General features: G+C 46.0%; 1 pseudogene; it reads left to right on the forward strand.

The window, feature by feature from the left end:
- The first annotated feature begins 4,226 nt into the window (after positions 1-4,226).
- Positions 4,227-8,207, forward strand: LOC146174490 (uncharacterized; annotated as a pseudogene).
- The last annotated feature ends 3,804 nt before the right edge of the window (positions 8,208-12,011 follow it).

Below are 12,011 nucleotides of genomic sequence, written 5' to 3' on the forward strand. Positions count from 1 at the left end.
AAAGTGGGTGATTGTCCGAAGTGCGCCACGGGTTGTAATAGCGCGGAGTCACAGGATGAAGCACAGCCATTTGAAGAAGTGGTGCGTAACATAAGACAGGCTGCATGGGTATACTGTACTGGTGCTCAGACGTATGTCAAAGAAGCGACAGAAGGAGCTTCAGTCTTCAAAACTAGCCTTGAAAGTCGACCAAGATGTGATATCGGCCTAGCGGTTGCGAAACCAGAAGTTGACAACGTCCGTTAGGTAGAATATCACTTTATTGAATTTAAGGCCGTCGCCCCATTTGTTGTGAATACTGACCCGCTCATTTGAGGACAGAAAGTCTTCCACCTCGTGGTCGCCGGCTCCGCTGAAGATAGCAGGGTCCCGTTAGCGTAAAGCTGCAGCGCAAAAGATGGGGGACGAGGAGCCAGTTGGACTAAGATTGGTAGCTTCGGTCATGGTTGTTGCCGGGAGTGTGCGACTACGGAACTCCAGGGCGGTAGCACATCCTCACCTCCACCAAATGAAAGAGGTTCTACTGAGGGTTCTATAGGGAGTATATACCTTTGTAAGTTGCACGGCGAACAGCACAAGAATACAGTCCGTCTAGGCACACACCAGCGAGCTCGAGCAGCGCAGCAGCACTTCCTCGTTCTCTTCCTCGTCTTCCGCTCGTAGTTCACTACAGTTTTAATCTCCCTCCCTGTAATGACCCTCAAATGAGGGTTGACAGTATTCTCAAATAAATAAAATAAATAAATATAAATAAGTGGAGTGGCAGACTAGAGACAATAACGCTGGTACGTCGCACATATAAAGATGAAGCTAAGTGCTCTCAAAACATTTTTAACACAAATTCGTTGTGCAAAGATACTTCTATGGCACCGTATTAATAATAACTATTTGGTTTTGTCCACAGATTTCACTATATAACAAGTCTGTGAAAATCTCAGAGACGAATACATACACCGCAGAAAAGGCTCTGGTAAGATCTTCAGAAAGTATTTTGTTGGAAGTTTGCATTTATAGACTGTAGTTGAAGCACCGCATTTACTCGATACTACGCACCCCTTTTTGGGTCGTGATTCCGAAATTTAGGAGGGTGGTTAGATTTCAAGACATTAAAATACCCTCCCTACCCTCGCATATTCGCATCGATATTATGATAATCCGTGTGCGAGAAATACCATTTTATTTTGCAAATAAACTTCAAAAACATACTGGACAAACTGGATTGCAGTTTGCTTGAAGTTGAATATGTGGCAGTGCCCTTCAAACTCATTCGAACTTTCGTTACGGTGATTAAAAAAATGGCAACGCGGACTCACCGATGCTTGCGCAGCCTGATGAGCTCCGCCGAAAGTGCGCCCATTTTAAGCGCACGTGAAAACACGCTGATATTGGCCGAAAAAGCCAGCACTTGGAGTTGTGTATTGCCAGCTGACGTATAGCGTAAAATGCAGTAACGCAAAGACCTGGAGACGGAGCCGCTACCGCCACTGTATCTCGAAATGGCGAAAGTTCCGGTTCGTCGAGTGAGCGAGCAAGCATGTTGACATTTTTGTCTGCGCGGTTTTCATCGGGAAAAAAAGGAGTGCAGAGTTTCGCACGCAAATATTTCTAATTTGTTTTTCGATATTAGAGAGGGCGGGTGGTTCTAAGAGTAGGGGATGCTTAAAATTGCGAAAATATGCTAGGTATCTATGTCTGGCCAAATACGTTTTTCAGTTTGAAGGCCTGATTCACTTAAATAAGGCTCATGTGTGTGTCCTAAAGCACATAAAACCTAGTTGCAACGGAGCAGGTTATAACATATATATAAACGTAGTTTTACCGAGCGAAAGCACCCGCCACTGTTTTTCCGTTTGGCCCTAGGTATCCGTTGGATGGACTAAATTTGGTGTTCTTGCCCAGGCGAGACCGACAGGTGGAATATGCCGACCGTCGCGGCTACTTTTTGAACACTCAACAGTTAGACAAATGCTAGAAATTTTGCTAGGTTCAGAACCTCAGGATAAGTGGTTTTGCATAAAAAGACACAAAAGGCATTGGTATGTTAGGCATAATATTTAGCATTAAATGCATTGGTGAATTTGACCTATCGGATAGCATCTTCATCATCAGCCTGACTATGCCCACAGAAGAGCGAAGGCCTCTCCCATATTTCTCCAATTAACCCGGTTCTGGGCTACCTGCATCTACTCTACCCCTGCGAACTTCTTAACCTCATCCGCCCACCTAACATTCTGCTGCCCCAGTACGCTTTCTTTCCCTTAGAATCCAGTTTGTTACCCCAAGCGACCATCGGTTATCCTCTCCTCTCACTGCATGTCCTGCCCATGCCCATTTCTTCTTGATTTCCACTAGAATGTCAGTAATTTGAGTTATTTCTCTGATCCACTCTGCACGCGCTTCGTATCTCTTAATGTTACCCCTACCATGTTTCGTTCCATAGCCCTCTGAGGTGTCCTCAACTTAGGTAGAACACTCTTGGATAGCCTCCACATTTCAGCCCCATAGGTGAGTACAGGTAAGATGCAACTGCTGTATACTTTCCTCTTGAGCGATACCGGTAAGCTGCTAGTCATATTCTGCGTGTGCTTGCCAAATGCGGTCCATCCCAATCTTATTCTTCTTGGTATTTATTTCCTTTTCATGGCCGGGATCTGCGGTTACTACCTGCCTAAGTAGACATATTCGCCTACTACTTCCAGAGCTTCGCTACCTAACGCAAACTGTTGTTCCTTACCAAGACTGTTGACATTACCTTAGTTTTCTGCGTATTGATTTTTAAGCCTACCTTTCTACTTTTCCTGTCTAGGTCATCAATCATTATTTGTATTTCATCTCCCGAGTTGCTTAGCAAGGCAATGTCATCAGCAAATCGCAGATTACTGAGGTATTCTCCATCTACCCTTACTCTTAACTGCTCCCATTCCAAGTCTGAATACTTCCACTAAGCAAGCTGTCAATAGTACTGGGGAGATTGTGTTTCCTTGCCTAACACCTTTTTTTTTGTGGGAATTTGGTTACTTTCTGTATGCAGAACAATTGTTGCTGTGCAGTCCCTATATATATCTTCCAGCACTTTTACGTAAGGCTCATCTACCCTGTGATTTCGCAATGCCAGCATCACCGCCAAAGTTTCAGCTGAGTTAAATGCTTTTTCGTAATCAATAAACGCTATGTATAAGGGCTGGTTATATTCCGACCATTTTTCTATCAACTGATTGATAGTATGGATATTATGGATAGCAAAGTACCATTTCCGAAAACCTGTTTTGTCCGTTGCTTGATTGCAGTCTAAGATTGTCCTGACTCTATTAGCGATTACATTAGTAAATACCTTATACGTAACAGACAGTAAGCTGATTGGTCTGTAATTTTTAAGGTCCTTAGAGTCCCCTTTCTTATGAATGCTGATAATGTTTGCATTCTTCCATGGTTCCAGTACCGTCGATGACACTAGGCACTGCGTATACAGGGTGGCCAGTTTTTCTAGCACGATATCCCCCCCCCCCCCGTCCTTTACCAAATCTGTAGTTATCTGATCCTCTCCAGCTGATTTCCCCCTTTTCATAGTTTCTAATGATTTCTTGACCTCGTCCATCGTAACTGGTGGAACGTCTCACTGTTTTTCCCTACTGCCAATCTCAGTACGGTCCTTACTATTTTGGCTGCTGTAAAGATCTGTATAGAAATCTTCTTCTAGTTTCACTATCTTGTCCATATTCGTGATGGCGGTGCCCGCCTTGTCCCTCATCGCATACATGTGTTTTTTGCCTATGCCCAATTTCTTCTTTACCGCTTTAAGGCTTTCTACTTTCTTTCCAGCATGCTGAAATTTCTCCGTTATACTTTTTTATATCAACCACCTTGCGATTATTGATTAGCTTTCATATTTCGGTCAATTCAATCTCGTCTATTGGATTGGAAGCTGTGCTGATAGCGCCTGTGCCGTGTCTCATGTGTCTGCGTTATTCATGCCTGAAACATTGTCTGTCCGGACGTCACTGGTCACATAAATGCTCGCTATATAAAGATGCTGTTTGCGTGAAATAAAGGGTTGTTGTTATCGCGCCGGTATCGGGGCCAGCCTCAGTTCCTTTCCGCCCGCTGCCCTGCAGCGCTCGGTGCCCGGCAAGGGATGGAACGCGACACGGGACGGAGCGCGACATGGTGTCAGAAGTAGGATCCTCTGGCTTTTGAGGGGCGTTGCATTAACTTCGTGAACTGGCGCCATGTCAGAGGACAACGCAGTCAAGCCCTCCCACAGCATGTTCGCGGTTCCAGCTCCGCCAAGGTTTGACTTCGACCGGACGTCCGAATGGTCTTCTTGGATCCAACTCTTTGATGACTACCGCTTCGCCTCGGGCCTAAATGAGCGAAATGAAGACGCGCAGGTCCGGACTCTACTTTATACGATGGGCAGGCAAGCAAGAGAAATCCTCTCAAATTTTTCGTTACCCGAAACAGAAGAGAAGCAATACGAAGTCGTCAAAAAGAAGTTCGACGAGCGCTTCGTCGCCGCAAGGAACCTTGTTTATTAGAGCGCGTGCTTTCACCGTCGCACTGCAGAACCTGGAGAGTCAGTAGACCAATTCGTTACCGCGTTGCACACGATGGCGGACGGGTGCGACTAGAAGGAAAAAGAACGCATGATTCGCGACAGGTTCGTGGTCGGCCTCAGGGATGCTAAGCTCCCTGAGTCCCTTCAAATGGACGCGAATTTGACTCTCGCCAGCGCTTTGGCAACAGCGCATTTAAAGGAGACCGTCCAACGACAGCAGCTGCAATTGCGTGAAACCGGACGAATCCTTGGTAACGGCGACCGGCAATCTTGACGCGGTCAGCAAGCAAGGGCAGCTTAGAAAGTATTCTTCGGGACAGCACTCAGACAGCTCGTCAAAGAACTGTTCATCTGGAATACAAGGTCGGCGACCCAGAGTCCAGTCCTATCGACCAGGCACCCCCGGGTAATGCCCCAACTGCGGTCAAGGAGCGCACCCCACAGCCTCGTGCCCGGCAAAAGCAGCGAAATGCAACTACTGCGGTTGTTCCGGACACTTCGCAGCTGTATGTCTAAAAAAGGCTGCACGTGCTGGAAAGAAGGTACAACATTCTTCTCTCCATATGGACAAGGGGGGGGGGGGGTACTTCGTTGGCGCAGTGAACGGGGAGTACTCTATTTCTCGGTATGTACAGGTCGTCATTAACGGCACTGTGGTGTTCGCTAAAGTTGATTCCGCGGCCGAAGTTTCTGTTGTGCCCTCAACGTTTCCCGGTTTACCTAATAGGGTAGAAAAGTGCGACCTAATCCTAACAGGCTCGTCGATTGAGCCACTGAATGATTTGGGAACGTTTTATGCCACTATCCAGTGGAAACAAAACTATGTACAGCAAATCGCGTACGTGGTCTCAACATTACGCTCCGTACTTTTGGGTCTCCCAGCGCTTGAGGCTCTGGAAGTTATTAAATTTGCGGACTCGGTCAGTAGCGCAACAGCCGTCGAAGCTCCCTACCCGCAGGTTTTCAGTGGCCTAGCAGCCATAAAAGGAGAATACAAAATTAGACTAAAGGCGAACTCGACACCTTCTGCAATTCATGTTGCGCGTCGCATAGTCTTACCTTTGCGTGACCGAGTTAAGCAAGAGCTCGAGCGTATGGAGCCAGATGGCGTGATCCGCAGTAGAAGAACCAACAGAATGGTGTGCAGGAATTGCGCCAGTACTCAAACCATCTGGAGCGGTTTTTATTTGCGTTGACTTGACTCAATTAAACAAATGTGTACTTCGCGAGCGCTATGTCTTGCCGACTGTGGATGATAGCCTCGGTCTGTTAGGTAGTGCCTCAGTGTTTTCGAAGTTGGACGCCAGCTCTGGCTTCTTTCAGATTAAGTTCTCGCCCGAAAGCCAGTTGTTAACTACGTTCATAACGCCAGTTGGGCGATACTGTTTGCGAAGACTGCCGTTTGCAATAATGTCAGCCCCCGAGATCTTTCAGAAGAAAATGTCGCAGATACTTGAAGGAATCCCAGGCGTGATAAACCTGATGGATGATGTGCTCATTTTTGGCAACGACAAGGCTCAATATGCCGAGCGCCTGCGTCTAATTTTAGATCGTCTCGCCAGTGCCGGTGTTACGCTAAACAAAGAAAAGTGTTCCTTTGGGGTAACTAAGATAAAATTTCTTGGCTGTGTGCTTAGTAAAGATGGCATCAAGCCGGATCCTGAAAAAGTTCGTGCTATCAAAGAACTGGCGACGCCAGCTAGCGTGTCTGACGTTCGACGGCTGTTCGTTATGGCTAATCATCTGGCACGATTCATACCAGATTTGGCTTCGAAAACGACACCTTTACGTCACTTGCTTTTGAAGGTTTCCGAATGGACATGGGGACCAGCCCAAGAGCGAGCGCTGTCGTACGTCCAAGACGTTATCTCTTCGAAGCGCGTCATGGCTAACTACGATATAAAGTAGCCAACGATTCTTTCCGCTGACGCGTCATCATTCGGTTTGAGGGCCGTATTGATACAAGTTCAACCAAACAATGAAAAGAGACCTGTCGCATTTTCGTCACGCTCGTTGACGCCTGCCGAAACCAGATACTCTTAGATTGAGAAGGAAGCGTTGGCAATGATTTGGGTGGCAGAACGATTCGAAGGGTACATCATATGTATGAAACCGACCACAAACCACTTGTAACGTATTTGGGAAAATCGCCTTTAGATGTTTTGCCTTCTCGCATTCCGCGCTTCCGCATGAGACGTATGCGGTTCAGCTTTACGGTTGTGAATGTCCCGGGTAAGGGCCTCGTTACTGCATATGTATTGTCTAGAGCCCCGATTCAGGGAAACCAAATTGATGCTCGTGCGCTGAGTATTGGCGAAGTCGCCAAATTCGTTTTGGGCTGTTTGACAAATGCCATCGAGACTAGCCTTTTTGAACGAGTCAAAGCTGAACAAGCAGCCGATGAAGTCTGTCAAGCTCTCGTAAAATTCAGCCTGGAAGGCAGGCCCAAGTTCTGATCGCTGTCGATGGTCTTGCGTCCAAACTGGCAGGAAAGAGCAACGCTGACAGTCGCTAAAGGCGTGCTACTCAAAGGTGTGCTGCTCGTGATTCCACAAATTATGCGCAGAGGTCTTGACGCGCTTGCACGAGAGTCACCAAGGAATCGAGAAATGCAAAGCTCGAGCCAAAGAGTCCGTATGGTGGCCTGGGTTGAGATGCCAGCTGAGAGCTTTGGTGACTGATTGCCCAATGTGCGTGGAACACAGGCAACAAAAGTCGGAACCAATGATTCCGACAACCACTCCACAGCGTCCTTGGCAAACGCTAGGTGTTGATCTCTGCCATATAGAGGGAAAATGGTATTTGGTGGTAGTAGATTATTTTTCTAGACACCCAGATGTAGCCTTGCTATCTTCGACAACAAGTGTCACCGTCATTATGCACCTCACAAGTTTCTTTGCAAGGCATGGCATACTAGAGGTTGTCATCTCCGATAATGGAACACAATTTGTATCAGGAATTTCAGTCGTTTGCTCGCGACTATGGCTTCCGCACTGTGACGACGAGCCCCAGATACCCTCAGGCAAATGGGAAAGTAGAAAGGATGGTGCAAACAATTAAACGGCTGATTATAAATGCTAAGAACCCCTATCTTTCGCTTCTAGCGTACAGGGACACCCCAGGGCCACTGGGAAAAAACCCTGCAGAGCTTCTGATGGGCAGGCGGCTACGCACAACAGTCACTGTCCCTCCCAAGAGCCTTCTGCCCCAGAAAGTGAGCATGAAAAAGTTGAGAGATCGCGATGTAACCATCCGACAGCGGCAGAGTAGGTACTTCAATAGTCGTCACAGGGCTCTTCCGCTGCCAGTCCTCAAACCAGGAGCGGAAGTATGGGTGACAGACTGCAAAGTGAAAGCGCAAGTCTTACGTCCTGCACAATGTCCGAGGTTGTATGTAGTTACAACTTCTACGGGTGTAGTTCTAGAAACAAAAAGGAAATTCCTGGTTTGCTTTGTTTCCCAGCAGAATGACTGCGAGGAAGAAGGAGGTAGCTATGAGTTTCCGCAGGCATATAATAGTCGGGTAGAAATTAAACCGAAGGCGCGTGCCGATCCATCTAATACCCCTTTGCCACAAACTAGCCCTCCTGGACATAGAACGCGATTTGGCCGTCATGTCCGACCACCAGACCGATATGGGTTCAGTAACTGACTTATTTTGTTTTGAGCATTGGTTGCATCCATTAAAAAGTGTTCATTCCTTGCTGGTGGCAGTGCTAAGTTTACTGCAAATGCCAGTGTAACTTTTCAGAGAAAAGGGGAGATGTGCTGATAGCGCCTGTGCCGCGTGCCATGTGTCTGCGTTATCGGATGCCTGAAACATTGTCTGTCCGTGACGTCACTGATCACATGAGTGCTTGCTATATAAAGATGCTGTTCGTGTGAAATAAAGGGTTGTTGTTATCGTGCCGGGATCGGGGTCAGTCTCAGTTCCTTCCGGCCCGCTGCACGGCCGCGCTCGGAGTCCGGCAAGGGACGGAACGCGACAAGGGACGGAAAGCGACGGAAGCTTTCATACTCTGGCGTTTCTTAATCAAATCTTTCGTCTCCTTAGACAGCTTACCGGTATCCTCTCTAACTATTCTACCGCCTACTTCTACAGCGCACTCAGTAATGATATCTTTGAAATTATTGTTCATTGCTTCTAGGGTAATGTCGCCATCCTCAGTTAGAGCTTAATATCTGTTTTGTAGCAATATCCTGAACTCTTCTGCCCTCCCCCTCACCGCTAATTCGTTGATGGAGTTTTTTCTTACTAATCTGTTGCGTTCCTTCTTCAGATTTAGGCTTATTCAGAACCTCAGCATCCTGTGGTCACTGCATCGTACTTTTCGGATTACCTCTACATCTTGCATAATGGCGGGGGTTGAACACAGTATGAAGTCAATTTCATTTTTAGTCTCCCCGTTAGGTCTATTCCATGCCCATTTCCGATTCTTCCGTTTGCTGAAGAAGGTATTTATGACTCATAAGTTATTGCGCTCTGCAAACTCAACTAGTAACTCCCCCCTGCTATTCCTAGAACCAATGCCATAGTCACCTACTACCTAGTCTCCTGCCTGCTTTTTCCCTACCTTGGCATTGAAGTCACCCATTAGTACAGTATACTGCGTCTTTACTTTTCGCATTGCCGATTCTACATCTTCGTAGATGCTTTCATCTGCCTGGTCGTCATCGTAGTTAACTTCCCTTTATATATGAAAAATTTGTATTATTGCACTGTCACTTTAACAAGGGTCATAGGGCTCTCAATCCCATCTAGGGAACCATGACACCACATGTGTTGGCGTCGGCGAGCCTTGCCTTTACGTCTGAGCAAATGTAGTACTGCATCTATTCTCTAATTTGACTGTGGTCTTTTTCGCTGTTTAGAAACGCCCTTCATAGCTTAAGAAAGTTGAGATTACATGTGACGGAAACGGTTCGAATTGTGTTTAAAATATTTGGAAGAACTTTAGGGCATATATAATCAGAGTTCTCAAGGGCGAAGATGTCGCGTTTTTTAATTTTATATTAACTTGAGGGAATCAATTTTTCTGCTTGTGTTCTCGCTGTAACGCTAACAGTCAGTTGAGAATTGGAGAATTCCGTAGGTTTACTTTTGGTGGCAGTTGTGGGATCTCAGTATAGGAGTCCATTCCAGATGACGCGCGAACACTGGGACTCAGTGCCGCGTATTTTTGTTGTGCCGGCTAAGCACCGGATTGTCATTTCTAACGCCATCGGTAAAAAAACAACTGTCTCTTTGCTGTGGGGCTCGCTCGGAATATTAGTGCTCGCTATGGATTCCATGATTCCGGTGTACAACGGAGCGGTACATGGTAAGAGCGTATCTTATATGTTTAAGAACTTCAAATACCTGCAAGGATACTGTGATCAGAGGGATGAAAGGCAATAAGACATTGCAATAAGCTTTACGAATAATATGTCACATGATTCTGCGTGGCGTAATGGGCGCTTGCGCAGAAGAATTTCCCACCGACTCGAACGGATTCATGGCTTGTTGGCGCAGATTTTGAACAGACTGTATATTTGAAAACATAACAGCGCGAAGCTATCACAAGAAAGAATACTACACCACATGCGCACACTATTCAATGGTTATTGGAAGAAAATGGGCACATTCAAACCTTTCGACCGCTCATGTATACAGCTCGATCACTCTCAGCGGTGCCGGTAGCAGTAAGCATGAAATTACCTGACTAAAAACATGACTAAGCACTAAATCAATGCTAACAAAATATAAACGCAACGAAACTTGGCAATATCAGAATCACTGAGACGTAGGGAATGCAGTGCCGTGTATTCGAAGCGCGACACTGCTTCGAATACACAAGGGAAAATAACAAAAATCGTAATTACATCAGCACTACACAAGACAAGTAGTCAGAAATTGAATAAAAAGTGCACTATAAGAAGAAAATATTGAATGGTGTTGCAGATATTGATAAGAACATTTCATGATAGCGAATTTCATTTTTGCGAAAAGCCATAGCGTCATCACTAATACGCATGCTCGCCTTCTTATAGTCATTTTCATGCTCCCGTTCTCTGTCATTTATGCAAAGCTCCGACTGGCCTATCTGAAACCTCCCACATATTAGTGGTATATTATATACTTTGACGACGGCGCGGCAAACAAAAGGCTTACGAAGCCTCCTATCGTGCTCAGGTTCTTCATTTGCTCAAACTTTAAGCGCAACCATCCCACTTTCCTGGGTGAGGAGAACACAAAAGCCTAGTAACGGCTTTCCCCCTATTCCAGTTTGTGCGTCACTCTGTGCATATAGATAACCACTTGTGGTCGCCCAGTTCCCATTTTGCCAGCCTTCGTTTCGCCCTACATTATTTAAAGGAGGGTCTCAGCTACACCATAAATAACAGAACACGGGAAACCAGCTATTAGAAGCCTTTCAATACGGTTATTGAAGTTAGCCTCAGCCATGTCAGCACAGGATTTAAGCAGCGCGGATTCTGGGCAAAGTGAAGAGATAACCGTCTTGGATTTCGGAGCTCGGTACGGGAGTAGGTCCTTTCCTACCGAGGGTAATAAATTTTATTTTCGGCGTTTGACACCTGTCTTGGGTGGTGCTGGTGGAATGGATGCTTTGTTAGTTACCTTTGTTTTGATTCTTACACCCGATTTTGTTTTGTTTTTAGGATTTAGGTATTGAAGACTATTGCTTGAAATACATAACACTGCTTTAGCTACGATCTACTGAATCTGCAAAGGCAAAAATTTGTTTGGTTTATATGTTGTTAACTTGGTTTAAGTGCTTTGTCATATGTGTTTAGTCATTTCAGTTGATTGCTACTGGTACCGGCAGCGCTGAGCGGGAGTAAGCATTGTACACATGCGTGATGGAAAGGTTGAAATTATACCCCTTTTTCAATAAATAGCTGGTAGTGTGCGCAGGTGGTGTGATGTGAGATTTGCTTCGTAGCGGCTGCAAGTTATGAACCAACTCGACCAACAGCCTGTCATTCTAAATACACCGTAGAGCTCAGGCATCGAACGGTCACAAATGCACTGCAGGAACCGGAAAATGAGCCAAGTTAATAAATGCCGCAACTCCAGAAGAGCAATCCGCGACTGCTTCGTAGTTGTGCCTTGAAATAGCTGGAATCAGTAAACCACTACAAAACCTTTGAAGAACTGGTAGCGACCACTTATACTACTTATCTAAGGCCCCCTGACCGTCGGTTCAGTGCTCTGCGTGCGAAGAGGTCAGTTTTGCCAAAAAGAATGCGATGACGGAGAAATGTTTTTGTTCAAGCCACTCAGAGCCATGCCCCTACCAGTGGCACTTAAATACGAGTACTAAGTATGTTTCAATAGCATTTTTAAGGCGGTTATAAGGTATTTAAGCTGAAAATATCTGTTACGTCTGGGCAACCTTCCAGGTTTCTGGTTGAAAGAGGTATTGTTTTTTACCTCTTCGGGCATGTCTATAGC

Source organism: Amblyomma maculatum, chromosome 11 (assembly GCF_055883805.1).
Source record: "Amblyomma maculatum isolate TAMU_Amacu chromosome 11, ASM5588380v1, whole genome shotgun sequence".
NCBI classification, from domain to species: Eukaryota; Metazoa; Arthropoda; class Arachnida; order Ixodida; family Ixodidae; genus Amblyomma; species Amblyomma maculatum.